General features: G+C 38.9%; 1 long non-coding RNA gene across 1 annotated transcript; it reads right to left on the reverse strand.

Moving 5' to 3' along the window:
• Positions 1–384: 384 nt before the first annotated feature.
• LOC150041539 (uncharacterized) lies at positions 385–12,414 on the reverse strand. Its single transcript, XR_016533877.1, has 3 exons — positions 12,278–12,414; positions 9,762–9,867; positions 385–464 (listed from the first exon to the last, which is right to left on the reverse strand). It is a non-coding gene; the product is annotated as an uncharacterized LOC150041539 (long non-coding RNA).
• Positions 12,415–15,283: the final 2,869 nt, after the last annotated feature.

Raw genomic sequence — 15,283 nt, forward strand, 5'->3', positions numbered from 1 at the left:
ATTGAAAGGACCTCCAGGATATTGAAACAAAAGCCATATAATGAATGATTGTTGTCCTTAATGTACTATGTTGTCTCTATCTCCTTTACTGTTCCTTGGGTATCTCATATTGTTATAGTATCACACTTTGTTATCTGATATATTGAATTTATTTGTATTTGGATATTTGAAATTTGATAGGGAAGGGGGGAAAACCAAGACGGGTTGGGGGTGTGGGGAGGGGGGAATGGGTACCAAGACATGTGAAAGGGTATCAATGTATGTGAATTAATGCACCTTCTATCTGGCAAATATCATGTAACCCTTTTACTAATTACAATAAAATAAAAAAAAAAGAAAGTGCAAGCTCATCACCACACTTTTGTCTTGTTTTGGTCACTTACCGCAAAATTCCAGGATTTCACTAGCTAGCACTCTGCCATGGTGCCCAGAGTCCCTCGTGGCTTCTGTCACAATGGGCACACCTATATAAAAAAGAAACGCTTTTTGGTATGCTGTAGATGTCAGATTATCTGACAGCTAAAATCTATCTCAAATTAAAATCACAAGAAGTTAGATGTAGAAAATCTTTCAGCTTTACAAGAGGAAATGGAAGTTCTTGAGGGTCTAATGACTACAAGTCACGTTAAACTACTCTCTGTCCTGTTTCATGGTGGCTGCTGACAAGATGCCTCACAGGGCTATTTTGTGAAATTTGAGAAATTGAAACTCCATTCTACTTTTTTTTTGAAGGTTAGTGCTCTAACAAGCTCAGTGGTAGAACATTTACCCAGCATGTAATATCTCATTTAGATCCCCAGCGTGGCAAATAAGTCTGTTTTCTTTTTCCCTCTGTCTTCCTTTTTTTTTTAAAAAAAAGTAAGATTGAGAAATCAGCTACTATTCCATTCCTGCTGCCTCCAGGAAATGCAAGATACATTATGACCACCTATTTCTTTAGCGTCCACACTTAAATGCACAAATTTCTCAGCCAAAGTTGAACTTGGGTCTATAATTTTGGGTAGACTTTGATCCACAGAGGCAAAGGGAACACAGTTGAATATGTCTATAATTGGCATATAGCTAACACTTACTGAACTAAAGCATATTTCTTCTGATACTTGTTAGGAAATAGGCTATGACTCCATACTGAGAAATTCCAGCTTGCCCCTTTCTGTGTCAGTGTCTCTTGGTAGCTACGAGTCTACTCCAACATTCTCCATGTCCAGCTTCTAAAATGAGAGAATGCCAATGTCCAATTTCTCTTAGAACTTTTAGGGCTTAAGGCTTGCTTTCACTCCAAGGCCCTTGAGTCCAGATAGGGAGAAATGGTGTTGCATGGATTGAATCTATTTCCTGATGGTGGCAGTAATGTACCATAGTTTCTCAAAAAACTGTCTCTTCTTGTGCTCCTCTCCCGCCCTTTCTGTCTAAAAAAAAAAAAAACCACCAACCATAAAGTACCAGGAAACATGGCTGCCTTTGGTTTTGCTCAGTTTCCTGGAAAAAGCTCAAAATGCGACCTGTTTGCTTTAGTTTTCTCTCAGAATCGAAACTGAGGCTGAATACTATCATTCAAGAGCTTTGAAGGTTCACAAATTAAAATTTCAGTCTTCACAGTTATGTAGTTGTACTGCTCACTCGGTTTCACTTTTCAGGGTCACTGAAAAAGCTGACAAGTAGCAGCTTTGAGAGAAAAATCGCCAATACCTGGCTTCCAGTGGCTCCCAACGATAATCCTAGCTAGTTAGGAGGCTGAGATCTGAGCATCTCCATTTATAGCCAGTCTAGGAAGGAAAATCTTACAAGACTTTTACTGCTAATTAAGCCCCAGAAAAGCCAGAAATGGAGCTGTGGCAAATCTTAAGAGTGCTAGCCTTGAGGGAAAAAGCTAAGGGAAAGTACCCAGACCTTGAGTTCAGGACCAGTACCAAAAATTAAGTTTTTCAAAAGGTTTTTTCTCCACTTACTGAATTATATTACGTCAAATAGAGGTATCTATTTACTTTTATGCCTCGGAGGCAGGCTTAAATATTTTTGAACTCTGGGAACCAGGGAGGGAGATACAACATAGATTTTAAAGTGGAAAGACACGACATCCAAAGGCAGTCCTCTAGCCCACAGAACAGGCTAGCACAGGCTAGAACATCTCATTAGGAGAAGCAGATCATGGCATAAAAATGTTACCAGTGATTACTATGTTCTGAGTGTTCCACAAAATCTAAGATTAAGACACTATTCCAGAAAAAGCAAAAGATAAATGAAAAGTAGGAGCAGAGTAATGATTATTAGCAAAGCAATAAAACTGTCTCAACAACTGAGATGGGAGGCATTTCAGGTAAGGACTGACTTCCCTGAAAGGAATTTTGAAGACAATGGAAAAGAAAAATGAAATTAAAATATTAAAATTATAGGAAAATATAAATGCCACATTAGATATATAAAAAACTTGAGAATGTAGGAAATAAAATATGAGATAAATTTAAAGAGGATATCCTATATGGCACTAATAGCTACAAACTAACCAGGAATAAAAGATAGAAGATTCTCTGGGAGCGGTGGCTCACGCCTGTAATCTTAACTACTCAGGAGGATGAGATCTGAGGATCAAGGTTCAAAGCCAGCCTGGGCACAAAAGAGCTTGAGACTGTTATCTTCAATTAATCACCAGAAAATGGGAAGTGGGGTTGTAGCTCAAGGGTAGGGCAGTAGCCTTGAGCTGAAGAACTCAGGGACAGGGCCCAGGCCCAGAGTTCAAGCCCCATGGATCACAAAAAAAAAAAGAAAGAAAGAAAAAAAAGATACAAGATTCTTAAGACACCACATAAAACTAGTAGAAAGATGTACTATCAATTGTGATAGGCAATATTGGCTCATACCTATTGTCTTAGCTACCTACTCAGGAGGCTAAGATCTAAAGATTGTAAGTCCAAGCCAACCTGAGCAGAATAGTCCAGGAAATTCTTATCCTGAATTAACCAACAAAAGCCAGAAGTGGACCTATGGTAGAGTAGCTTTTACTAACATTCAGCAAAAATAGCTCAGGGTCAGTGTAGGGTTTGAATTCAAGCAGTGTAACAGCATGTGTACACACACACAGACACACACTCATGACCTAAATTTTATTCTAATCAATAACAATTAAATGCTATTATATTTTATCATTGTGAAATGTCTTTATGTTTCAGTGGGTTTGTTTTTGTTTTTGTTTTTTGCCAGTCCTGGGGCTTGAGCTCAGGGCTTGAGCACTGTCCTAAAGGCTAGAGCTGTACCACTTGAGCCACAATACAACTTCTGGCTTTTTCTGAGTATGCAGTACCAAGGAATAGAACCCAGGTCTTCATTCATGCTAGGTAAGCACTTTTACCACTAGGCCAATCTCTCTGTTTCAGTGTTTTAACTACAAAATGCATTTGTTTGATGCTAAGACTGGCACTGCTGCTTTCATTTTCTGATATTTCTTTGTGCAAAATGTGTGTGTGTGTGTGTCTATGTGTGTGTGTGCACATGCGCACGCGCACGCAAGAGAGAGAAAAAGAAAAAGAGAGAGTTAACTAAACATAAAGTAGAAATTTCAGCTATTTTTTGAGGTGGGGAAAATATAAAAGAATAGAACTAACTACATATTTTCATAAACAGTGTTGAAAGAACTAAAGCATCTTAGTCCGCTAGCATGCCCTTCTATGCATGTGTATAAACATAATAGATTGTTTCTTGTACAATTAATGTATGCTAATATAAACAATTAAAAAAGAAAATGTGCTTATGAACATGGAGAAATGCTAATGACATTATTATAAATTACAGTAGGCAAAAAGTATAATCAGCAATTTAAACATATCTTCAATAACAAGAAAAACTAATAAAAAATAAGAAAGAAGTAAAATTAAAGTGTTTTCTTGATTCAAAACAATGTAGAAGTCAGCATATTTGGTTCAATATTAAAAACAAAACACAAAAAGGTTTCTAAGAAACCTGTAAACTTAAGGATTATGGTAAGTTTAAATATAACTATGGTGGGCCAGACACTAGTGGCTCACACCTGTAATTCTAGCTACTTAGGAGGCAGAGATCTGAGGATTGCAGTTTAAAGTCAACCCCGGCATGTAAGTCCAACTGAGTCCATGAGACTCTTATCTCCAATTAACCACCAGAAAACCAGAAGTGACGCTGTGGCCCCATGATTGATCAAAAAATATAGAAAAAAAGAAAAGAGAAAGAGTATGGTGGCACCTAACCACTAACCAGTTAGTTAAGAGTGGAGCTTAAGTACCAGGCCAATCTGGACAACGTACTGACTCTGACTCCGACTCTCTCTGACTCTCTCTCTCTCTCCCTCTCTTTCCCTCTCTTCCTCCCTCCCTCCCTCTCTCCCCAGCCAATCCTGGGGCTTGAACTCAAGGTCTAAACATTGTCTTTGGGCTTTTTCAAGGATAGAGCTATACCACTTGAGCCACAGCACTACTTGTGGCTTTTTCTGTGTATGTGGTACTGAGGAATCGAACCCAGGGCTACGTGAATGCTAGGCAAGCACTCTACCACTAGGCCACACTCTAGGCCCAGTGCGGTTTATCTTACAGTATATGGACTTCAGTTACAAATATCTATACTTATACTGTTCGGTTATTTATGTTACTCTAATGAGTTGAGTAACGTAAGTGTATATCCTTAAAAATTCAGATGTTAGCTAGCCTGTAATCCTAGCTACTCAGGAAGCTGAGATCTGAGAATCCCAGTTCAAAGCCAACCCAGGGACTAAAGTCTGTGAGACTCTTATCTCCAATTAACCACTAGAAAACTGTTAGTGGCACTGTAGTAGGGTGGCAGCCTTGAGCTGAAGAGCTCAGAGACAATGCCCAGGCCCAGAGTTCAAGTCCCACAACCGACAAAAAAAAATTAATGTTGCTTATTCATCTACTTGGACATCTCTCTTCTGGATTATTTGTTGGCTAAATTTTTTTCAAGTTTTATCCTTGTATGGGATATAAAAGTAACTTGTTTTCTAAATGTTCCCATATCAGCAAGTAACTTCTGTGCTTCCTGTTAATTAATACCTCAATAGGACATCCAGCTCTTATGTTGTATTTATTCTTTCTCACTAATTCGCAGAGTATTATTTCATTCATTTTACTTCCTTTTCTTTTTTTTTCCAGTCATGGGGCTTGAACTCAGGGCCTGAGCACTGTCCTAGTACTTTTCTCAAGGCTAGTGCTCTACCTTTTGAGCCACAGCACCACTTCCAGCTTTTTACTATGTATGTGGTACCGAGGAATAGAACCCTGAACTTTGTGCATGCTAGGCAGGCACTCTACCACTAGACCAAACTCCCAGCCCGATTTTACTTCTTTTTCTAAACTAGTAGAACCTCAATCATGAGATCTCAGCCTCTGAGTAGCTAGGATTACAGGCATGAGCCATTGGCATGCGACAATAGACTTGTTTTTTTGTTTATTGCATAATGAACATCTCTTGCCAAAAATATTTGTATATTTTCAAAATTTTGACACTAAGGAACAATTCCATTTGTTTAATTAAACATAGTTGCTTGTGAAACAGTCATATACTACATACATGAACATGATGATGAAAACATGCTAACTGAAATCCTATTTCAGCTATATAAAAGAGGAACAGACTCAGTGTCTTTTCTCTAAAAACAACAATATACTTGTTCTTTTCTTTTCAACCCAGTTTCATCACGTGTCCATCTGATATACTCCACTACCACATGTGGCCTATCTTGACCTGGAGCAGTACCCAGCGCCTTTCCATTTGTCCTCTTTGCTCAAGACAATGACACAATGGGATTGAAACTTTTGATGTGTCCCTATACCCCCAAACAAGTACATAGACCACTTCAAGATAACACTTTTTGAATAGTTCATGATGTTGATAGTTCAAGAAGGCAAGATCTTATGGTCCAGATAAACCCACCTGTCCTATCCTCCAAGAACCAGACTGGAGACTACTGGCTACAGCCCTGTGGTGGGATCTAAGCAGCTTCTTCAATCAGAGTCATACCAGTTTTCCTGTGCCTAAACTTCCTGGTACCTGTGGCCTTGCCTGTCACCCAATAGGTCTAACACAGTTCTATTCATGTCCACTTAATCATTAGTAGCACTATCATTTCCCAAAGGCCAGTCTCAAAACAAGGCTACGAGTACTAACCCATGAGTCTTTACTTGGCTCATCCCTAAGTCCCTCAAGGAGTTCTTCATTTTAAGGATGAAGGTGTGGGCCTTCGCTGGGATGTAGCTCAGTGGCAAAGTGCTTGCTTTGCAAGTGCAATGTCCTAGGTTCGATCCCCAGTACCAAAAATGAAAAGACCAAAAAAAATACAGTTAAAAAAAAAGATTTAGGCCTTAAGGTTGGAAGTGAGGCTCAGTTGGGAGAGCATTAGTAGAAAGCATCAAGTTCAAGTCCAGGTCTTGAATAAAACTAACGAAAGACCTAGGCCTTATGTGTTGAAATGTTGGCAGGCCCTAAGGAGCCCAATCAGAGGAGAAATGAATTCCATACACCAGCTACTCAAGTGTTCCATCAGGAGATACCATACTCCACTAGAGAAAAGCATTTTCTTATGCCATTGAATTAATTTCAACTGCTTTCTATGACTTCAATAGTGTGTATGTGTTATCATTTGTTTTTGTTTTTGCTTTTTGTTTTTTTTTGCCAGTCATAGGCTTGAGCTCAGGAACTGAGCACTGTCCTTGGATTTTCTCAAGGTTAGAGCTCTACCACATGAGCCTCAGCACCATTTCTGGCTTTTTTCTATGTATGTGGTACCGAGGAATCGAACCCGGGTCTTCGTGCATGCTAGGCAAGCACTCTACCACTAGGCCAAACTCCCGGCCCTATCATTTGTTTTTGAAAGATATTTTACGACCAATTATTTTTCATTTGAATCTAAGACATAATAGTTGCCCAAAACTGAGAAATAATAACTATTCACTAAGCTCTGTCATAAAACCAGTTAAGACCACTGATAACATTTTAGATCATGTCCTTTTTAGTCCCTTCTACATATGCAACAATAAAGTTATATATAAATTGGATGTTGCTCATTATGAGTTGCATATGAAATTTTAATTTTGGATGTAGTTTGACAAAAGTATACAATTTTTTTTTCAGTTGTGGGACTTGAATCAGATCTGGGCCTGGGCACTGTTCCTCTTCAGCTCAAGGCAAGCAAGCGCTCTACCACTTTGAGCCACAGAGCTACTTCCAGTTTTCTGGTGGTTAATTGGAGATAAGAGTTTCATGGACTTTTGTACTTTTGTGCCCCAGCTGGCTTTGAACTGAGATCCTCAGATCTCAGCCCTCTAGGTAGCTAGGATTTCAGTTGTCAGCCACCAGGGCTGCGCTACAAATTTTTTGTCTTCACTTTAGTAAACAAAAATGCCTCATATTGTACCATTTATTATATCTTATATATTGTATATATAGCCAGGCACTGTGGCTAAAGCCTGTAATCCATGCTCTTCTGGAGTATGAGACCTAAGGATTGAGGTTCAAAGCCAGCCCAGGCAGGAAAGTCTATAAGACTCTTACCTCCAATTAGTCACCAAAAAAAAGAAACCAAAATGGAGCTGTGGCTCAAATAGGAATGTGCTAGCTTGAGCACAAAAGCTCAAGGGTAGTAGCAAGGCCCTGAGTTCAGATCCAGGATGGGCATACCGAAAATTAAAAAGTGAGGCCTTTAGAGACTAGAAGAGATATGGAAGACCTTCAACAAGGTCACGGGAGAAGAGTGGTAAGACGAACTGAGGGGATGAAAAGAATCAATGCTCATTATACACATGTATAGAAATGTAAGGAAAATCATTACTTTGTACAATTAATAAGCATGAGCCTTTAATTTTTTCATGTTTGTTCCTAAGCATATTTCAAATAAATTTGCAATTTACATTATTTTTCAATGACATTAGTTTGTCACTTTTTAGAAATTTCAAATATATTTTAAAAGTTTCAAATATTATCTTTTCTTCAACATTTGAACTACTTAAGTTATAGCCTGAAGGCAAGAGTCAACTGGTAGGGTACTTGTCTAGAAAGCACAGGGCCACGAGTTCAAACTCCAGTACCACCAAAAAATAAAAAAGTAAACCACTGGAATTATTAAAATTATCACTCTAGAAAGTTACAGTTGTTTCATATACAGATTTCCAGATACTTCCTTGTTACCGATTCATTCTAATCCACATTGATTTATTTAACTCAAATTAGTCATGTATATAAGTAAAAAAGTAAAAGAATAAAGTAAAAACATAAGTGAAAAATCAATAAAGGAAAAAATAAGTAAAAACCTGTTGACTTTTGTTGGTGGGCCTGGGAACTGTCCCTAAGCCTTCTTGCTCTACTTGCTACTTCTCTACCACTTTGAGCCACAGTGCCCCTTCCAGTTTTCTGGCGGATCATTGGAGATAAATGTCTTGAGGACTTTCCAGCCCAGGCTGGCTCTGAACCATGATCCTCAGATCCCAGCCTCCTGAGTGGCTAGGATTACAGGCATGAGCCTTGTCATTGTCACCTGCTTCACTGAGTAAGTAACATCCTCCAAGTACCATTTGAATGTCACTTGCTACCTTTGACACACGCTTTCTCAATTGTCTCCAAACACTCCTTGGCTGACTTCAGTGAAATACATCTTCAAGGATAGCAAGACTGAAGCATGAATATCAGGAAAGCCAAGGAATCTGAGCCCTTACAGAAAGGGTAGAAGCTACCTAACAGAAAGGATAACTCCTTCCTGGGTAAATGGCTCTGATGGTGATCAAACATTAGACAGTATACCAGAATAATATTCCTTTATCTTCTGTAGTCAGTTCCTGACACCATCATTAATATAGGAGAAATGATCACATGTAAGGAAACATGTGAAGTTTTAGCTATTCCTTGTTATACTCTGGGCAAATGTTCTAAGGTTCTTGATATGCTTAACTTCCAAAAGGATAAGTTGTTAGGCCTATGTGGAGCCTTCATCAGAAAAAGGCTAAGATGAGCTGGGCACCAGTGAATCTCGTCTATGATCCTAGCTAGTCAGGTGGCTAAGATCTGAGGATCACAGTTCAAAGCCAGTCTGAGCAGGAAAGTCCAAGAGACTCTAATCTTCAATTAACCACCAGGAAACCAGAAGTGGAACAGTGTCACAAAACACTAGCTAGCTGTGAGCAAAAGAGCTCAGAGCATACACCCAGGCCCTAAGTTCAAGCCCCGTAACAACAAAATCCTGAGAAAAAAGCAAGTCTGCCTAAATGAGTATGCCTTTATACTGAACTCTAGAAAAACAAATCTGTATAATCACTGTAGCAGTTACCTCTTGGGCCTAGAAAATACCCTTACACCTTCAGATTACGTATATCTTCATTTCTACTCCTATTCTGAAATTGATTGGTTTGGTACAGTAATACATATTCCTTTTATTCAAGCCTTCCCTGCGCTAGAAAGTTCACCAGTTGATGTTAAATGCTCCTGAAACCCCTCCCCCAACCTTGTGATTTGTGCTAGCCCGTTGTCCTTGGAGCAGAGACAGGACACAAATGTCCAGATCTGAGACTCACTCTCACTAGCTAGGTATCTGAGCCCCATTGCTTCTTGTATTGACCTACCTGGCAGTTGCCCACTGGGGCCTGCACCCCACCCCCTAACAGATTTATTTCAAAAAACCTGCTTTTGCCCAGAGCTTTTGATTTGAAGTGTGGTGACTCAGGACCAAGGTTCACACAACTTTACAAAAGGCTCAACTTTTCTCAATTTCGAAGCTTCCCAGAATACTCACTCACAATTTAGGGTTTTGTCAGACTCCTTCCTCTAGATGGCAGTATTGCTCTGGGAAAGTTGATTAGTCCAGCCTCTTTGGCAGGGCCTTTCTGCCCCAGTCCTTTCAATCTGAAGAAGAAAAAAAAAAGTCAACAGTAGACAAAGGAGCCAGGAAACAAAGCCACGTTGGTTTGTGCTCGGTTTGGGGAAAATGTGCTTATTTCGATCACTTTGGCTACTAGTTTCCCGTGGAAATCAAACTGAAATCTGTATTTCTCAGTGTTGCAAACTCTTCTTTGTTTTCCAGAATTCCATTTCCACTCTACCAAGGTTTTGCAGGCCTGCACTGCATTCATTTGATTCCCAACATTTTCCCCAAGTCATTTGCTTTCATCAGAGATTCTCAGCATTCCAGGATTAGGAAAATAAAGAACCGGAAATGGCCTGGGGAAAATGCAAATCCAGGCAAACAGATAAGGTAATTTTTCTCATGCCAGAATCCCTGGGAAACCTCCATTTTTTTTCTTTCCCCCCTTTCTTTTCTTTTCTTGCAGCCCTGGACCTTGAACTCAGGGCCTGGGCTCTGTCTTTGAGCCTCTCTGTGTGCTCCTGGATTTTTCTGTGCATGTGGTCCTGAGAATCAAACCCAGGGCTACATGCATGCTAGGCAAGCACTCTACCACTAGACCACACTCCAGGCCATGAATCCTCCATTTTTTTTGACCTGAGTCTTTTGTGTTTAGTTGGAGGCAGTCATGGCTAAATACTCAAAAAGAAAAAGTGGGTAATTCCCAAGTTCTTACTATGTTTCTATCAGAGTCACATATATAGTTGAATTTGTATAAATTCCAATTTTAAAGAAATCATGTAGGCCTCATAATTAATCATTTATTAACATAAGCATGTTTTCTACACACATGCTATTATATGCCTTTAACAGCTTCCTATAAATTTATTATGTGTATGCCATAGATTAAGTCTTAGCAGTTAATGTTTTCCCACATGTAAAGCACAGTGGTTGCAAAGAATTTAGAAAATCACCATATGCAAATCAAGAACAAAAGCACTATCGAAAATCTTAATTACCAATAACTGCATATTTGTTCTTTCACTCACACGTAATTCTGTATTGATGGGTGATATGACAATGAAATTAGATTTACATGTGCATCATAGTTTAAATGTAAAATTTCCTTTTTTAATACCTGTAGAGACTGAAATTATCCTGCAACATTTATAAGACCTGAATTTTGCAACAAAAGAAAAATTTCCAAAGAATCATTCATTAAAGAGTATTAGGTTTTAAGTTATTTTTAAAATGGATTCATAGACTATAAACTAAAATGCCACCAGTCCAAAATCTTAATATCAAGGCCTGCCTTACCTTATCATTGCTATGTACTAATGTAACAAGTACAGCATGCTTATACCTTAGAAGATTAGTTTCATATATACATATATTTCAAAAATTTACACCAACGTTTTAACTTCACATTTTGTTTTTTAAAACTAGAGAAAATAGGATTCAATCGATGAAGGTGGAAACTAGTCATTTTACAAACTTGTTAGAGCGCGAATCTCGAGGATTACTACCACGTGGGCAGCAAACCATGTTAATTAGCTTGACTGTGCTAATCGTTTTCCAATGTAAACATATATAAAACTGTGCTATTGTATCTTACATAGACCCAATTTTCATTAACTGTACTCCCAATCAAGCTGGAAAAAAGTATATTGGTTTAAGTGCCCCTTTGCCTATGGTTTACCTAAAGCCACAATACTTCAGTTAAATCTCTTTATCTAAACTTAACTACAAGTACAGGTAAAACTAGCTGCAGTGAGAATTTTCAATTGTAGCATACACGACTTGGTTTCACACTGGCCATGACTGCAAATAGGAATTTTTTTAATGTTTACATGTAAGTAGTTGCAAATGGCCATCTAATTCATGTTTGTTTCACTCAAAACATATCTGCATGCTGACTGGTACAAAAGTTTACCTGCTGCTACCAATACCTTCAAATTTTGAGAGATTATCAAGTAGCTAAAGAAATTAAAAGGCACCTAATTTGCAGGAAGTAACCAAAATTAATTTTAAAAATTTGTACTTGTATTTTGGGCATTAATTATTTTTCCTCATCTGCAGCTTTAATACATTCTTTAAAAAAGCATTAAACATTCTTTAGAATAATGACATGTTTTAAAGTTTTGCCTGTTTTTCTTTTTTCATTTTAGAAACAATCAGTTTTTTTATTATTTTTATTGTAATAGAAGGGTTACAGTTATATTTGCCAGATAGAGGGTGCATTACTTCACACACAGATACCCCTTTCTCATGTTTTTGTCCCCATTTCTCTCCCCACACCCCGTCCCATCATTTTGCTTTACCCCGTTCTCTTTCCTATTTCAAATAAACAAGTAAACGTATATACAATATACCAGATAACAATGTAAGATACTGTAACAATATAATAACCAAGAAACAACAAAAGAGATGAGAAATAACATAGTACATTACCAATCAGTTTTTACAATGTACCTGCTCCAACAGCCATGTAGAAGAGATGAAATAAGGCCACAGGATACTCCACCTCAAGTAGAATTGTTTAAATGTTGGTTATCTCCAATTCTCTTCACTGTTGTTGGTTTCCCACTCTGACTCTACTCCCTAAAAAAAAAAAAAAAAAAAAAAAAAAAGAATCACAGGCTTTGTGCTTGGCTTGCTCTCCCTCTTGGCAGGACTGGATTGTTCTGTTTCTCTCCAAGGCCCAGCTAGCTCCCAGCAATCTAGACGCACCTAAGCCTTTCAGCAAGCACATGGGAGACCTGTTACAAGTTCCTTGAAATTGTCCTGTCCTTTTCACTCTGACTCTACTGCCCAAAAAAAACAAGCAAAACTCCAAAGCTGTGGCTGTGCAGATATAGCACGTGTGTCCACCACCCTGGGGCTTTGAGGGGGGCAGGGAGGGGAGACCGGTACTTTGTTGGTGACTTCTCCTAGTCCCGCCCACACTAGGAGGATACTTTCCCACCCCAGAGCTTCCTGTACCTACATTTCCGGTCAGTCTTGCCTTCCCAGGGGCGGGGACAGGTACCTCCTGCTCCACCCCAGTCAGGATCAGAAACTGAGATACGCTGAGATCAGCTGACTCGTTGTCCGTATCTTCCCAAGTTTAAGGAATAAGGATCCTTCCCCACCCCCACCACAGCCCGAGGAGGGAGACTTGAAGCTTTTCCAAAACTGTCCTTAGGATGGCAATATTGTCCCAAGAATTGAACACTAATGCTGCCTTTGTTCTCTCCCCCCTTTGCCTCTCATTCAATGTAAAATAAATAAATAAATAAAAATTTAAAAACTATGACCAAGGGCCGGGAGTTTGGCCTAGTGGTAGAGTGCTTGCCTAGCATGCACAAAGACCCGGGTTCAATTCCTCGGTACCACAAACATAGAAAAAGCTGGCAGTGGTGCTGGGGCTCAAGTGGTAGAGCTCTAGCCTTGAGAAAGTCCAAGGACAGTGCTCAGGCCCTGAGCTCAAGCCCAGGACTGGCAAAAAAAGAATACTATAACCAAGAGACAAAAAAAAAAACAGAAACTATAGTTTTTCTGTTTCTTTCCCATTGTGGAGAAATCTCTCCACCCTCTTGCGATTCTGCTTAAATCAAATAAAGGTCTACATTTGGAGTCTTGTTGGTTCAACAAGTTAATTTTCACTTACTAAGTTTTCACAATTCTGGTTTTTCTTCACTCAGCATTATGTCTCTTAACCATTTTTGTCAGTGTACAAAATTGTCTTGGAAGCAACAAAAGACAAACGCAGAGATCCACATCTAGTGGGAACAGAAAATGTTTGCATCTAAGGGCTTGGAGCATAGCAAATGTAAGCACTTCAGCATGTACTTTTTGACTCTACTCAATTCCCACGTTCCCCACAGGGTTTACTGGCCCAGGTGTTTGCCTTGTATGATGATGAGAAGCTGTTAATTGTCTGGTACTCTGAGTTATGTGTGTACATATTTGTTAACACTTTAGATTACAGGTAGGGACAGGAATGGGGGGAAAAAAAGAAAAATTTAAAAAAAGACCCCACAGTACAAGTGCCAAATTCTAGTCTGAAGAAAATGATTATCACTCTACCACTAACCCACATTCCCAGTCAACAAGTTCATATTAATATAATATATTTGTGTATATCCTAGTTTGGGATGATATTTTAATCTATTTCCTGGGCAGTATAAAATCACCACGAAAACTTTGATGACCTAAGTTTTGGTAAATGAAATGCTGACAAAGAGCTCTTTGATTGGCATATCCAGTCAAAATAATGAGATGTCAGTGAAGATTTTTTTTCTAGTCCTGAGACTTGAACTCAGAGCCTGAGCACTAGCCTTGGGCTTTCCTCAAGGCTAGCACTCTGCCACTTGAGCCACAGCACCATTTCTGGCTTTTTCTATGTATGGGATACCAAGGACTCCAACCCAGGTCTTTGTGCATGCTAAGCAAGCACTCTACCACTAGGCCAAACTCCCAGTCCAAGACTTTTTTTTAGATTGTCAAACACTTACTTTAATTGGAAAACTAATGTTTATGATCTCGCTTTCAGGTATGATTTGAAGACGTGTGTTTTCTAATCTTTATAATGCTAACATGTACTATGTAAAGTACTATATATGTGTACTAAATGTAATAGAATATATATACATATATACTCTAAAATATTGAATCACAACTATATACATGGAATATACCAATCTACTTCCTTTTCCTCCTTCTTCTGTGAGGACTGCAGTTTGTGTTTGTTCATGCATGCCTGTTTCCAGGCTTGTGTGCAGTTCACAGAGTGAATTTTAAATGACATCTACATTGTCCTCTGGTCTATCATGAAAATGGCTATTGAAATATCATTCAATATAGTTCAATTTTAATTCCTTTAGAAACTCTTTTGTTTCCATGACCATTTCAGATAGGACTTTTAATCATTCCAGCATGTACACAGAACAATATCTGTTTCTTATAGAGAAATAATGTCTATTTATTTTGTGTTGTTTCAGGGGTTTCAACTTAGTGCCTGGGTGCTGTCACTTAGGATTTTTGGTTGGGTGGGGGAGAGGGGAGGTGGTTGGTTGTTGTAGTTGTTTGCCAGTCCTGGGGCTTGAACTTGGTCTGGGCACTCTCCCTCAGCTCCTTTTGCTCATAACTAGTGCTCTACCACTTGAGCCACAGCACCACCTGTGCCCAGGCTGCCTTCGAACTGTGATCCTCAGAGGTCAGCCTCCTAAGTAGTTAGGATTTACAGATGTGAGCCACCAGCACTTGACTCTACCTTGTATTCTTCTTCCTTTTTTATAATCATGGAGGTTGAACTCAGGGTTTTTGTGTGTTCTCCCTGAGCTTTTTCCCTCAAGGCTAGCACTCTACCATTTTGTGCTACAATACTACTTCCTACCTTGTATTCTTAACAGGGAAATCAAACTAGAAGTTTGCTTATTGTGTAATCCTATAGAGAATACATGCATATGGGTAATAATCCAATAAAAACAAATACAT

The sequence above is a fragment of the Megascapheus bottae genome, chromosome X (genome assembly GCF_031878675.1).
Source record: "Megascapheus bottae isolate mThoBot1 chromosome X, mThoBot2.hap1, whole genome shotgun sequence".
Taxonomy (NCBI): domain Eukaryota; kingdom Metazoa; phylum Chordata; class Mammalia; order Rodentia; family Geomyidae; genus Megascapheus; species Megascapheus bottae.